Here is a 16,617-nt window from a genome sequence, read left to right as displayed (position 1 = left end):
AAGCCCCTTTTCTGTCCTCCCCCATAACTGGCATGTCCAGTCCATCGAGGAACCCTTTCATCCCCGATTCCCCGGCGGAGCGCTCCGTGGAGTACAGCCCTTGGTAAATGGATTTGAAGATTTTGTTGACCTTTGGTGGGTCTGTTTCTAATGTGCCTCTGTTGTCTCTGATATGTGCGATGTCCCGAAAGGCTGCCTGCTTTCTCAGATGGTCTGCCAGCAGGCAGCTGGGTTTGTCTCCGTGTTGGTATAGGTCCCCCGTGCCTGGCAGAGTTGGTGCACTGCCTTTCTCATGGAAAGCAGGTCAAATTCCATTTGTAGTTTTTTCCTCTCCGCCAGAAGCCGTTGGCGAGGGCTGTGAAGAAATGTTCTTTGCCTTGGTGTGTGACCCAGAGCTTCGCTGTGTACAGCATTACAAGGTGCCCACTGTTTCTGTATAGAGCTGCCTTTAACCTATTGAACTCAGCCCGTTTTCTGGCCAGACAACTCCAACGTCCTGGTATATCCTAATATTATGTCCTTCCCAATGCCAGTTCTTGGTCTGTCTGGTCCAGCGCAGGATAGTTTCCCTGTCATGGTCCCGGTGCAGTTTGGCTATTACCGCCCTCGGGTGCTCCCCTCCTTTGGGGTTGGGTGCAGTGGCCGGTGTGCCCTGTCCATTACTGGTGGGTTGGGGAAAGATTCCCTCCCCACTAAGTTGCCCAGCATCTCGGCCACATATACAGTGGGGTCCATGCCTTCGATCCCCTCTGGTAGGCTTACAATCCTCACGTTTTGCCTTCTCGAGTGGTTCTCGTGATCGGTTGCAGCTTTTTTCCAAACCTTTGATGGTCGCCTCTTGGGCTTCCTGTCTCTTCGCTGCTCTGCTCAGGGCGAGCTGTATCTGAGCCAGGGTTTCGGCCATCACTGCCTTCACCGTGGCCTCAATGTCCACTTTTACCTCCACCTTTATCTCCTGCTGGTGCTCCTTCAGCGCCTCCGTGAAGGATGCCTTCCAGTTCCCGTCTGATTCAGGAGGGATTTCTTCCTGTTTGTCCTGCTCTTTTCGCTTTGGCGGAACTTGTGCTCCGCCGCCTCGTGCGCCGGTTGTCACGTCTGAGTGCGGTCGCACTTGGCCCCTCCTGTCCTGGTGTCTGTTCTGCCTCTAGTTTAGTTTCCTTCGGGCACCGTGCTTATAATCCCTCACTTTCTTCCTTCATCTGTCCTATTGAAGGTTGGGGAATGTATTGCTGGATCTTTTTGGCGAATCATGTTGAAAGTGGCAGTTTTTCGGGTCCACAGGAAGAGAGCCACCTAACGTGCGACTGCTCAGCACATCGTCGTCACCGGAAGTCCTGGAACTTCATCCGTGGCAGCACTGTGAGTGGAGCCACTCAATATGAAATGTAGCGGTACAAGAAGGGAGCTCACGAGCAGCTTTCAAGGGCAGATAGTGAAGGCAATGCGTGTTGGCCTTGCCAGCGCTGGCCACATCCCAAAAATATTTTTTAATGTGCTCAGTGTGCCGGCGAACTGACTAAAAGGGCAGAATGGGGATACAGACAATAATTGAGCAAACATGTGGAATGTTTCCACTTATAACAATGATACCAAGAAGTGATTTTGCAATGAACAGAATATTTTTGATGCTACAGCGTGGGACCTGAGCAGAGTTTAGGTATCATTACTAAAGGGGGATATGATTGTACTGGAAACAGTTCCGTGAAAGTAGACTGGCTTGATGCCTGGTAATAGTTTGGTTGTCTTTAATACGTAATCTTGAACAGATTTTGTCTCGACTCAGTGCAGTCCAGAGAATACAGAATGTATCTTATTTAAACATAACAAATTATAAGCGGCCTTGAGTGCCACTGTAAGTGCTGGCCACATGTTTCCCTCCCGTGGATGAATCTACAGCTGGAAGGCACAGTTTTAAAATTCTGGGTTTTCCTATTTAAGACGGAGATGTGCTGGACTGTTTTCTCTCCGATCATGTCTGATCTTTGATTATACTTCCTCTGACTGTGTCATTGAAAATGCTCAACGCTGATTTATGTAAATTTGTAGTATACAAGGGACTCAATCGTGATAGAAACTGAGCAGAACGCGCGGTTATGTTAATATTCAGACCAGCTATGATGTTCTTGCATTTTGTAGCTGGCTTGGTGGGCCAAAGTGCCTTTTGATGATCCAATGTCTTTTAACTTTATGACCGATGTTGTCTTGCGGTGTGATGGGATCATAGGTTTGGAAGGTTGTGTGGGAGGATTGGTGATTTTCGGCGTGATTTTTTTCATGTTTCACACGGTTGACAATGTGCACTGGTGTTGGAGGGAGTAAATGTTTAAGGTGTTGGATGTTTTTTTCTGAACCGTATCTTGGGGTGCAATCCTCAAGGAAGATACAAATAATTGATTCACATTTTAACATATGCCTTGAAGATAATGGTCAGTGAAGAAAAAGGCGATGTTAATCGTTGTACAATTCCCATCCTATGATCGATTTTAATCAAGATATTTTCAGGCAGTTACCATTCATTTTCCGATCAATGTCAATATGCAGTTGTTCATAGTGGTAGATGCAGTGCTGCCAATGCATTACATATTGGATGGATCATTAGATTTCCACTTGTCGTTGCCTGACTTGAAAGACACCAAAGATATCTGTCACCTATCAGCCCGAGCTTGCATTTTTGTATGTCATGCTGCTTATGGACATGATTGTTCCAGTATCTGAGGAGTGGTGAATGCGATTGCATTGGAGAATGGTCAGACAGCTTCCTTGCTTCTGAGGTTTTGATGATTAGCCATGGAACACTACCTATGGAACACTACCATAGACCACTACCATGGAACACAGACCGCTTGACGGCTCTGGAGCTGTGGATGGACTCACTTTGGAGCATCCGCGATGCTGAGGACATCGTGGATAGCACGTTTAGCGAGTTGGTCACACCGCAGGTGAAAGGTACTGAGGGAGATAGAAAATGGGTGACCAAAAGACAGAGCAAGAGTAGGAAGGCAGTGCAGGTGTCCTCTGCAGTCATCTCCCTGCAAAATAGATATACCGCTTTGGATACTGTTGAGGGAGATGGCTCACCAGGGGAAGGCAGCAGCAGCCAGGTTCATGGCACCGTGGCTGGCTCTGCTGCGCAGCTGGACAGGAAGACGAATGGCAGGGCTATAGTGATAGGGGACTCAATTGCAAGCGGAATAGACAGGCGGTTCTGCGGACGCAATTGAGACTCCAGGATGGTATGTTGCCTCCCTGGTGCAAGGGTCAAGGATGTCTCGGAGCGGCAGCAGGACATTCTGGGGGGGGGGGGGGAGGGTGAACAGCCAGCTGTCGTGGTGCACATATGCACCAACGATACAGGTAAAGAAAACGGGACAAGGTCCTACAAGCTGAATTTAGGGAGCTAGGAGTTAAACTAAAAAATAGGACCTCAAAGGTAGTAATCTCAGGATTGCTACCAGTGCCACGTGCTAGTCAGAGTAGGAATGTCAGGATAGAGAGGATGAATACGTGGCTCGAGAGATGGTGCAAGAGGGAGGGATTCAAATTCCTGGGACAATGGAACCGGTTCTGGGGGAGGTGGGACCAGTACAAACAGGACGGTCTGCACCTGGGCAGGACTGGAACCGATGGCCTAGGCGGGGTGTTTGCTAGAGCTGTTGGGGAGAATTTAAACTAATGTGGCAGGGGGATGGGAACCGATGCAGGAAGTTGGAAGGTAGTAAAACAGGGACAGAAATAAAAGGCAGTAAGGGGGAAAGTGTAAGGCAGAGAAGCCATCGTCAAAAATCAAAAAGGGCGACAGTACAATGTACAGTGACTGAGGGGAGCTCAGTGAATAGGACAAGGAATACTAAAAGAAATAAAATGGGAAGTGAAAACATTAATGGTAAGCGATGCGGCAGGTTGTTACATGAAGATATGGGTTCGACGACAAGGAAAATTAGGAGAAAGGTTAAGAGGAAATATAACTTAGGAGAGGTTACTGATCGAGGTGTTAAGATTCAGAACAGAGGTAAAAAAAAAGCCAACATAAGGGTACTTTACCTGAATGCTCGTAGTATTCGGAATAAGGTAAATGAGTTGATGACGCAAATCAGCATGAATGACTATGATTTAGTGGCCATTACTGAAACATGGTTAAAGGATGGTCACGACTGGGAGTTAAATATCCGAGCTTATCAAACTTTTCGGAAGGACAGAGTGGATGGTAAGGGAGGTGGTGTAGCGCTGTTATTTAAGGATGACATGCGGACAACAGTAAGGGATGACATCGGTGCTATGGAGGATAAGGTTGAATCCATTTGGGTGGAAATCAGGAATAGTAAGGCGAAAAAGTAACTGATAGGAGTAATCTATAGGCCACCAAATAGTAACATTATGGTGGGGGAGGCAATAAACAAAGAAAATACAGATGCACATAGAAATGGTACAGCAGTTATCATGGGGGATTTTAATCTACATGTTGATTGGTTTAACCCGGTCGGTCAAGGCAGCCTTGAGGAGGGGTTTATAGAATGTATCCGCGATAGTTTCTTGAACAGTATGTAATGGAACCTACGAGGGAACAAGCGGTCCTAGATCTGGTCCTGTGTAATGAGACAGGATTAATTCAGGATCTCATAGTTAGGGATCCTCTCGGAAGGAGCAATCACAATATGGTGGAATTTAAAATACAGATGGAGGGTGAGAAGGTAAAATCAAGCACTAGTGTTTTGTGCTTAAACAAAGGAGATTACAATGGGATGAGAGGAGAACTAGCTAAGGTAGACTGGGAGCAAAGACTTTATAGTGAAACAGTTGAGGAACAGTGGAGAACCTTCCAAGTGATTTTTCACAGTGCTCAGCAAAGGTTTATACCAACAAAAAGGAAGGACGATAAAAAGAGGGAAAATCGACCATGGATATATAAGGAAATAAGGGAGAGTATCAAATTGAAGGAAAAAACATATAAAGTAGCAAAGATCAGTGGGAGACTAGAGGACTGGGAAATCTTTAGGGGGCAACAGAAAGCTACTAAAAAAGCTATAAAGAAGAGTAAGATAGATTATGAGAGTAAACTTGCTCAGAATATAAAAACAGATAGTAAACGTTTCTACAAATACATAAAACAAAAAGAGTGGCTACGGTAAATATTGGTCCTTTAGAGGCTGAAGGTAGACAAGTCTCCTGGACCTGATGGAATGCATCCCAGAGTGCTAAACGAGATGGCTAGGGAAATTGCAAATGCACTAGTGATAATTTACCGAAATTCACTAGACTGGTCCCGGCGGATTGGAAATTAGCAAACGTGACACCACTGTTTAAAAAAGGAGGTAGGCAGAAAGCAGGTAATTATAGGCCAGTGAGCTTAACTTCGGTAGTAGGAAAGATGCTGGAATCTATCATCAAGGAAGAAATAGCGAGGCATCTGGATGGAAATTGTCCCATTGGGCAGACGCAGCATGGGTTCATAAAGGGCAGGTCGTGCCTAACTAATTTAATGGAATTTTCTGAGGACATTAACAGTGCGGTAGATAACGGGGAACCAATGGACGTGGTATATCTGGATTTCCAGAAAGCCTTTGACAAGGTGCCACACAAAAGGTTGTTGCATAAGATAAAGATGCATGGCATTAAGGGGAAAGTAGTAGCATGGATAGAGGATTGGTTAATTAATAGAAAGCAAAGAGTGGGGATTAATGGGTGTTTCTCTGGTTGGCAATCAGTAGCTAGTGGTGTCTGTCAGGGATCAGTGTTGGGCCCACAACTGTTCACAATGTACATAGATGATTTGGAGTTGGGGACCAAGGGCAATGTGTTCAAGTTTGCAGACGACACTCAGATAAGTGGTAAAGCAAAACGTGCAGAGGACACTGGAAGTCTGCAGAGGGATTTGGATCGGCTAAGTGAATGGGCTAGGGTCTGGCAGATGGAATACAATGTTGACAAATGTGAGGTTATCCATTTTGGTAGGAATAACAGCTAAAGGGATTATTATTTAAATGATAAAATATTAAAACATGCTGCTGTGCAGAGAGACCTGGGTGTGCTAGTGCATGAGTCGCAAAAAGTTGGTTTTCAGGTGCAACAGGTGATTAAGAACGCAAATGGAATTTATCCTTCATTGCTAGAGGGATGGAGCTTAAGACTAGGGAGGTTCTGCTGCAATTGTATAAGGTGTTAGTGAGGCCACACCTGGAGTATTGTGTTCAGTTTTGGTCTCCTTACTTGAGGAAGGACGTACTGGCACTGGAGGGTGTGCAGAGGAGATTCACTAGGTTAATCCCAGAGCTGAAGGGATTGGATTACGAGGAGAGGTTGAGTAGACTGGGACTGTACTCGTTGGAATTTAGAAGGATGAGGGGGGATCTTATAGAAACATATAAGATTATGAAGGGAATAGATAGGATAGATGCGGGCAGGATGTTTCCACTGGCGGGTGAAAGCAGAACGAGGGGGCATAGCCTCAAAATAAGGGGAAGTAGATTTAAGACTGAGTTTAGGAGGAACTTCTTCACCCAAAGGGTTGTGAATCTATGGAATTCCTTGCCCAGTGAAGCAGTAGAGGCTCCTTCATTAAATGTTTTTAAGATAAGGATAGATAGATTTTTGAAGAATAAAGGGATTAAGGGTTATGGTGTTCAGGCCGGAAAGTGGAGCTGAGTCCACAAAAGATCAGCCATGATCTCATTGAATGGTGGAGCAGGCTCGAGGGGCCAGATGGCCTACTCCTGCTCCTAGTTCTTATGTTCTTATGTTCTAAGGAACTCTTGCATTGATGTCCCGGCACTGGTGTGATTGATGTCCGAAAACCAATAGCACCATTCGTTGCCAAACGCTGGTGAGTTTGCACACGCCAATCTGAACCCGGACACATTGGTTCTAACTTCTTCAGTGGAACGTTCACACTGAATTTACAGATGCTGAACAGGTTATGTAAAATTGGACACGCTCACATTACATAACTGAGCTTTAATTGGCCTGCCCGCGATGAACTGGAGCTCTGTACAAGGAATATAACGATAATGGCCTGAGCTAGCCCAACATTTTGACTGCAACTTCCCACAATGGTCAGGTAAAGTCGACATGGCCCCAGATGGCGATAGGGTGCTTTTCAGGGGGACAACTGACTGGTGGTGGTTTAACCTGAGAGCCACCACACGACAGGCCAGGGGCAAGGGTGAGTAGGTGGACCTTCATAAATGACCTCAGCCCCAGTAATTGAACCCCCGCTGCTGGCCCTGCTCTGCATCACAAACCACCTGTCGAGCCCAATCGGCCAAATCGGTCCACAATGAATCTAGTTTCCGTTGCATTAAAATGAGTTAACGGTCACAGACAGATTTGGAACCACTTTGCACATGAACCGTTATCAGGCTGAGTGAATAATAATCAAGAATTAAAATGCAGTCGCATTTTCCTGAGATAATTTGCATTATTGAGCGCGGTCAGAACTGGATAGCAGTGATTTGGCGTCACACGTATATTCAGCAAGTTATAGATTTTCTTAATATAAATAAACTGGGATAATTCTATAATATGTGCGTCTTTAACTCCATAACTCTATCAGATCTTGTCAAAAATATTTCTTCTATCAAATATAAACAACAGCAGGGCAGCAGCTGCACAAATCTGTCTGCTACAATTAATGTAATTATTATTTTAAGAGAAGAATCATCTATTTTTTTCCTTGGAGACTGACATCATGTATAAATGTGACCTTGCTTTAGAGAATTGCAGAACGTGCTCAGATCCTCTGTCAGAAATGCATGGAATGCCAACAGGCCTGTTGTTTGCCATTTACTATCCCGTCATTGCAGCTATTGGCGTTCCAGATAACGTACTGTAATACGTTAGCAGCAGAGTGAATTATTGGTTAGCTGAATTAATTTTCACATTATGCAAGTCGCACTTCTCCACGTTACGGATACCGTTTCTTCAATTTAATTGTGCAGATACCCACTCCATCCCACCCACACATACCTGCATGCTGCAGTATCATTTTCCCACTTAAAGCGGTACGTTTCCTCTCAAATTCCTGACGTAATTTTGTGATATTAATGCTATAATGTATCCCTCTCATATTGTCATTCCAGCCGTTAACAATGTTTTTTCACAGCATCTTGCCTTAACGTTATGCAATCTTCCAGTGACATGTACCATTTAATCACTTTAAGTATCTAGTTTTTCTAATTTACTGCTTACCTCCCCCGATCTAATCATAGTTCTATCTTACTATCGACACTGTTATTGCAAGTAGATTATCACGATGTCATGATGTCTATTTTGTTCCTGACAATGTTATTGCGGTTGAATTCCCAAAAGGCTCGAGTGATGCAAACCTATTGTGACATTAACATTGCCCCTGTCGTTGAACCAACACACACAGTTATTGAGTTATCAGAGTGCAAATGCCGTTCTGTTACGTTATTGTCACCGCTACTGTGGGTGAATGCGCATACATTAATTACTGTGTACATGTAGATTTATTTAGCTGCTGAAGTTGGACGGGACGGAATAGCATTCAGTAAAGATTCATTGACTGCAGTGAATCGGTCATTGAATGACTCCCAACTGAACTTAATGACTATACCTATTTATGGAACATTGCTGGACACCGAAGTGATTACTGATCTCAGATGGAATAAATAAGAACTAGGGACAGGAGTAGACCATTTGGCAGCTTGAATATGCTCTTTAATGTAATATTGTCATGTGCTCCGAACTCACAGAGCAAGGTATTACTGTTCCCACTCATCATTTCAGGCCAGCTCTCTTGTTCCACATTACCTGCTGTTGATAATTCTAAATTGAATACTGCTGCATTTATATCTGCGCATAGTACCCGGCAATATCTTGGATTGTTCGACCATTCACCATTACTTTTACTTTGAGTGAGGGCCCATAATTGGTTGGCATCTCTCACACTTAAGGTGAAAATGTTTATTTTCACTACCCACTATAGAGCACAGCTGGTGATTCATCCCGGTGGCGCAGTGCAGCACAGAGGTAGTGTTGAATTGTAAGCTGCTCTTCCTTCAATTTAGACCCCATCACCTGCCTGTTCCAGGGTTTCCGACGGACACCAAAGATCCACGTGATTTTCCGTTGAGAAATTGGACTTCCCACTGTGCTTTAAACAATATTCCCTCCCCCAAGTCAGAAAAAGGTAAATTGCCCATTCACTTCCCTGTCCTTGAGGATAATTATGATTAAGTTCACCGCCGACTTTTCGAACAGTGTACAAATTGCAGAAATAAATTGCAAGGAAGCCATTTGATCCTGAGCGAAGTATTATTTTCCTTAGTCTCCACACCGATGGTTGGTTATTCTTTATTTATCCACTTCGATGTTATCAATAATTATTTCCTAATCTATTTTTTTCAATGTAGATGGTGTTCATCAGTTGGTTTCTATGTGTGTTTGATTTCATTAAATGTTTTTTAAAAATTGACGCGTGCTGATGTGCATAGGGACATGGGTGTCCTTATGCATGAATCGCAAAACTTTGGTTTGCACTTGCAGCTGGAAATTAAGAAGGCAAATAGAATTTTGCCCTTCATTGCTAGAGTTGAAGTTTTAAACTAGGGAGGTTACGCTACAACTGTATAGGGTGCTGATGAGGCCACACATGGAGTGCTATGTACAGTTTCGTTACTTGAGAAAGCATGTACTGGCTCTGGAGGCGGTTCACTGGGTTGATTCTGGAGTAGACTGGGACTATACTCATTGGAATTTAGATGAGTGAGAGGGATCTTTCAGAAACATATAAAATTTTGAAGGGATATAGGTAAGCAGGGAGGTTGTTTCCACTGGTGGGTAAAACTAGAATTAAGGTGCATAGCCTCGAAATAAGAGGAGACAGATTTAGGGCTGAGTTGAGGAGGAATTTCTTCACCCAAAGGGTTGTAAAGTTATGGAAATTCCTGCCCAGTGAAGCAGTTGCGGCTCCTTCGCTGAATATATTTAAGGCAAAGATAGATAGACTTTTGTACAGTCAAGGAATTAAGGTTTATGGTCCGTGGGCGGGTAGAGCTGAGTGCACAAAAAGATCAGCCATGATCTTATTGAATGGTGGAGCCGTTTCAAGCGGTCAAATGTTCTACTCCTGCTCCTAGTTCTTATTTATTCCTTTTCACCGTTATTTCTCATTAGTTAATTCCACAAACTATGTAATTTCCCTGCCTTATCTTTAACTAGGGTGATGACAGTAAATGTGGAACCAGTTGTCCCTGGCGCAAGGGATAATTTATTAGCTCCGGCACTTTCCAAATGTGTTAGTTTCACATAGACAACCAACAAAAAAACTTATAAGAACCTAAGAACGTATGAACTAGGAGTCTTAAAACATTCAACGAGGTAGCCTCAGCTGCTTCACTAGGCAGGGGATTCCACAAATTCACAACCCTTTGGGTGAAGACGTTTCTCCTCAACTCAGTCCAAAATCTTCTCCGCCTTATTTTGAGGCGATACCCCTTAGTTCCAGTTTCACCCGCCAGTGGAAACATCCTTTCTGCGTCTATCTTATCTATTATAATAAGAATTATTATTATTATGTTGTGACGTGAACTGCTAACTTCCATATTCTCTTATCTCCAAACCTCATTTATAATTCTATCTCTCTATTTCTATCTCACTCTATATTGCAGCGAACCTAGCAGTAATTGTTATCCTTTGTCGAAGAAACTGTGGCCTTTCCAGATGTATCACTAATTATCTGGTGTCCATGGCGGTGACAGATCTCCTGGTTATGGTCACGGCTGTAATACTAAACCGGATTGCTGGAATATATTTTCCAATGAGTTTCCTGTCCATTACGCCAGTATGCAGTTTCCGTGCAGCCTTAATCTATGCAGCTATTGACAGCTCTGCCTGGTTAACCGTCGCTTTCACCTTTGATCGATTTGTGGCCATTTGTTGTCAGAAGATGAAGATAAACTATTGCACTGAAAAGACAGCGGCATGGGTCATTGGAATCGTGTCCACGCTGACCTGCGTAAAAAATATCTTCATGTATTTTATATTTGAACCGAGATATGAGTTAAACAGCGTACCTTGGTTCTGCAACATAAAATTAATATTTTACAGGTCACTTGCATGGATTGCTTACGACTGGATTCGGTCTATTATTACACCTTGCCTCCCATTTTTTCTGATATTGCTGCTGAATGCAATTACTGTCAGACACATTGTAGCGGCCAACAAAACCCGCAAGAGACTTCGGGCCCAGGACAATGGGGCGAATCAGCGTGACGCAGAGATGGAGAAGCGGAGAAAGTCCATTGTTTTACTCTTCGCCATTTCAGGCAGCTTCATCATGTTATACTTATTGTTTTTTATAACGATTCTTTATGTCCGCATTGTGAATGTTCCTTACGCGTCCGGTTCTGATTTCAGTGATCCCACATTCATTATTCAGCAACTCGGATTCATGCTTCAGTTTTTGAGTTCCTGCATCAACCCGTTTATTTACGCTGGGACACAGAGTAAAATCAGAGCCGAGTTAAAGAATGGGGTAAAATATCCATTTATTCTATTTGTTAAATTGTTTAAACGTTGAAAAAGAGAAGCCTCGGCGTTTTCGTCTAACATTTCCTCTTCTTCCCCATTGCACATTTGGCCCCATTTCCAAACTTTGAAATACTTAACTAATGTGTGTATTCAATATTTGAGAAAATATGCCTCATTTCTGCACAATTGGATCTTGTAAACAGTTTTCAGTTTGTTTCCAGTTCTCTTGCCTTTGCCGCCGCAAACCTGGTGAATTTCCACTTTCCTTGTGGACCCTGGTGAGAAGCAGAGATCTGGAGTCAGCATGTGGTAAGTCACGAAGGCATAAGACAACAAGATGTAGAAGGAGAAATAGACCTTGCAGCCGATCGAGTCTGCACCGCCATTCAATGAAATTATGACTGAACTGATGTGCTAATCGTCAACTCCACTTTCCTGCCTTATCCGTGTCACCCTTGATGCCCTTCGTGATTAAAAATATGTCTATTCAAATTGACCAATGGACAGATATTCACCAGATCGTCACCAAAAGCTCACCTCCGCCCCTCCAGAACAGGAGAAACCAGGTAGATTAATTTGATTTTCCTTCCATGTGGAGTGAGAGCACCTGAATAATTCAGTCCACGTTGTCCATCCCTAACCTTCCTATTCGAGCCAGAATCCGTCGGCAATCCTGCCTTGAAGGGGGCTCACCATCGTCCACGGGTGCACATCGCCTGTTGAGTGCAGGCCACATGTTTACAACTACCATTTACCACACCCCCACCCTCCCCCTCAACATCTGCCGTCTTGCTGATGTTACAAAACACAACTAGACATGGAATCACAACACAAGTCAATTAACCCATAATTCTCAGACAAATACATGGATACTTAGGCCCTTGGCTACCAAATAATTACAGTAATGTGGCTTGTAAATGTAAACTCATTTATTATTTATTCATAACAAGAACCACAATGAAAGGTGCAGAAAATATAACTGGTTAACTAGTAGCTAATTCCTAATCCTCATTTAAAACTGCCCCCACTCTCTACACATGCACAAGACACACAACGGAGTTAAAATGTGTGATTACTATGGGCGTCCCAAAAAACATGGGAGATAGAGGAACAGATATGTAGGTAGATTTTGGAAAGGTGTAAAAGCAACAGGGGTGTTGTGGTGGATACTTTTACCTTCCACTGTTTTGTCTGGGACTCACTTGGTGCTGGGGGCTTGGGTAGGGCAGAGTTAGTCAGGAACATCCAGGAGGGCGTTTTGAAACAATATGTAGATGGTACAACTAGGAAAGGGAAGGAATCTATGCGTGGAGCCAGATGAAATGGGTGAGTACTCAATGAGTGCTTTGTATGAGTATTCACGAAAGAGAAGGGTTTGGTGGATGGTGAGTCTGGGGAAGGGTGCGTAGATAGTCTGGGTCACATTCAGATCAAAAAGGATGATGTGTTGGGTGTTTTGAAAAACACAAAGTTAGATAGGTCGACAGTGCCTGATGGTATCTGACCCAGAATACTGAGGGAAGCAAGAGAGAAAAATGATGGGGCCCTGACTGAAATATTTGTATCCTCACTGTCTACAGGTGAGGTCAGTAAGAAGTCTTACAACACCAGGTGAGGTCTCAGAATATTGCAGAATCGCTCATGTTGTTCCATTTGTTTAAGAAGGGTGGAAAGGACTATCCAGGAAATTAGAGGCCGGTGAGCCTTATGTCAGTGGCAGAGAAATTATTGGAGATCACTCTCCGAAAGATGATTTTCTCCAATGTGAAAGCAAGTGGACGTAATAGCGAGAGACGGCACGTTTTTTTAACAACCATTTTATTAAGGCATTTATGGTTTTACAACAGCAAAAGATACAAATACAAATGTAAACGTAATTCAATGCGTAACACCCTCTGCCCCCCAACCAACAACCATACCTCGCCAACTTGAGTTACACACACACTCCCCAAATCCCTACATCTCTTCTCGCTGTTCCCGCCTAAACTAAAGTGAACTAAACTAACTCGCCCTGCCCCCCCCCCTTATTCCCTAACCCCCTCCCCTCCCTTATTGTGTCTGCTGGCAGTTTAGTTTCCCTCGAAAAAGTCGATAAAAGGATGCTACCCTCCAAAAACTCTAACATTGATCCTCTCAGGGCGAACAATTTTCTGAAGCCTGAGAAACCCAGCCATGTCCCGAACGCATACCCTCGATTTGGGGGGCTCCATGTCCCTTTCCCGTGAATAAGATCAATCTCTGGGCTACCAGGGAAGGATAGGCCAAAACGACAGCATCTCTCGCCCCCTGGAGTCTTGGGTCTTCCGACACTCCAAAAATCGATCCACAGTCCATCCTCGGCGCCACTCTCGTTTTGGGCACCGTGGACATGACATCCGCAAATCCCTGCCAGAATCCCCGGAGTTTCGGGCATGCCCAAAATATGGGGACATGATTTGCGCACCGACTTGCACACAGCACACACCTGTCCTCTACACAGAAAAACCTGCTCATCAGGGTCACTGTCATGTGTGCCCAGTGAAGCACCTTGGCACATGATGATGACGTGTTGACTCAGCTCAGAGCATTCTCCACAGCTCCGCCTCCAACTTCTTTCCCAACTCATTCTCCCATTTAGGCTTTACCTCCCCTATCTGGGTTCCCTCCCACTCCATAAGTTCTTTCTATATTTCCGAGACCTTCCCCTCCCCCACCCCCGTTCTAGAAACTACCTTTCCTTATCCTTTCTCCTCTTTGCTTCCCCCTTCCCCTACCCCACATCTACAGTTCACCCTCTGATGTTAATTTATCTGCTCTTTGTCCTTTCACATATTTGTTCTCTCTGGGGACGGCCATTGGCGCTCTTTCCCATGTGTTTTTGTGGCCATTACCACCCCGTTCCCCTGGGTTTCTGTGGCTATTACTCACCTTTCATTCTCACTCCAAAGTATAAATACTTCCCACTTTCTCTGTTTGTTAGCTTTGACAAACTGTAATCGGAATCGAAAAGCTCTTTGCGCTCCCTACAGATGCTGCCAGACTTGATTTTCCTTCATGTTCTCTTTCGTTTCAGAATCCAGCATCCGCAGTCATTTGTTTTGGCCTGTATTCTCTGTGGTGGCAGAAGCAGAAAGGTCGAAATCTGCCTTCACACATAGTCCCTCGCCTGCAGATAACGAAATCCATTCTGTCCCGGCAGTTCAAGCTCCTACTCCAAATCCTCCAAAACAGGAAAGCTCCCATCAATAAACAGATCGCCCAACCTCTCCAACCCTGTTCTCTGCCATCTCCGACAACCCCCCCACCCCCGCCCACCCCCCATCCAGCCTCTCCGGGACAAACCGATGATTGCCACAAATTGGAGCCACATCGACGCTCCCCCCCACTCCCAAATGCTCCCGGCAGTGCCCCCAGTCTCTCAGGAGCCGCCACTACCACCAGGCTTGGAGAATCCCGGGCCGTCAAGAACGGCAGTTGCCAGTGCACCTAAATTTGTGCCTCTACATGATGGTGCATCCACCCGCTCCCATACCGACCCCTCCTCTACCACCCACTTCCTGATCATGGCTATATGTGCGGCCCAGTAATAATTCCTAAAGTTTGGCAGGGCCAGACCTCCCCCCACGCCCCCACCCCACCCCCCCCCCCCCCCCCCCGCCACCTCTCCCGGCTCACGTCCAGCGGCACTTTCCTTACTTGCGGGGTTTTACCTGCTCATACTTTTCATTTTCTTTTCATTGATATATTTATTTATTTTTTCTTCATTTTTGTTTTTATTTCTTGGAATTGTAGTTGTGTAAGTTAACCGAAGGTTTAAGACATGGCAGGAGATCCCAGACCTGTGTCATGCTCCTCGTGTGCGATATGCGAGCTCAGGGACATGTTCACTGTCTCTGGCTCCTTCACGTGCAAGAAGTGTGTCCAGTTGCAGCTCCTGTTAGACCGCTTGACGGCTCTGGAGCTGCGAATGGACTCACTTTGGAGCATCCGCGGTGCTGAGGACGTCGTGGATAGCACGTTTAGCGAGTTGGTCACACCGCAGGTGAAAGTTACTGAGGGAGATAGAAAATGGGTGACCAAAAGACAGCAAGAGTAGGAAGGCAGTGCCGATGTTCCATGCGGTCATCTCCCTGCAAAAGAGATATACCGACCGCTTTGGATACTGTTGAGGGAGATGGCTCACCAAGGGAAGGCAGCAGCAGCCAGGTTCATGGCACCGTGGCTGGCTCTGCTGCGCAGCTGGGCAGGAAGAAGAATGGCAGGGCTATAGTGATCGGGGACTCAATCGTAAGGGGAATAGACAGGCAGTTCTGCGGATGCAATCGAGACTCCAGGGTGGTATGTTGCCTCCCTGGTGAAAGGGCCAAGGATGTCTCGGAGTGGCTACAGGACATTCTGGGGGGGAGGGCAAACAGCCATCTGTGGTGGTGCACGTAGGCACCAACGATACAGGTAAAAAACGGGACGAGGTCCTACAAGCTGAATTCAGGGAGTGAGGAGTTAAACTAAAAAGTAGGACCGCAAAGGTAGTAATCTCAGGATTGCTACCAGTGCCACGAGCTAGTCAGAGTAGGAATGTCAGGATATATAGGATGAATGTGTGGCTCGAGAGATGGTGCAAGAGGGATGGATGCAAATTCCTGGGGCACATGGAACGAGTTCTGGGGAGGTGGGACCAGTACAAACCGGACGGTCTGCATCTGGGCAAGACTGGAACCGATGTCCTGCGGGGGGTGGGGGGGGTGGGGGGGGGGGGGGGCACTAGTGTTTGTTAGAGCTGTTGGGGAGGGTTTAAACTAATGTGGCCGGGGGATGGGAACCAATGCAGGAAGTCGGAAGGTAGTAAAACAGGGCCAGAAACAAAAGGGAGTAAGGGGGAAAGTGTAAGGCAGAGAAGCCAGAGTCAAGAATCAAAAAGGGCGACAGTACAAGGTACAGTGACTGAGTGGAGCTCAATGAATAGGCCCAGTAATACTAAAAGGAATAAAACGGGAAGTAGAAACATAAATGGTAATCAGCGCGGCAGGTTGTCACATGAAGATATGGGTTCAACGACAAGGAAAATTAGGAGAAAGGTTAAGAGGAAATATAACTTAGGAGAGGTTACTGATCGAGGTGTTAAGATTCAAAACAGAGGTATAAAAGCCAAAA

Source organism: Scyliorhinus torazame, chromosome 5 (assembly GCF_047496885.1).
Source record: "Scyliorhinus torazame isolate Kashiwa2021f chromosome 5, sScyTor2.1, whole genome shotgun sequence".
Lineage (NCBI taxonomy): Eukaryota > Metazoa > Chordata > Chondrichthyes > Carcharhiniformes > Scyliorhinidae > Scyliorhinus > Scyliorhinus torazame.
Note: the sequence above shows the minus strand (reverse complement) of the source record.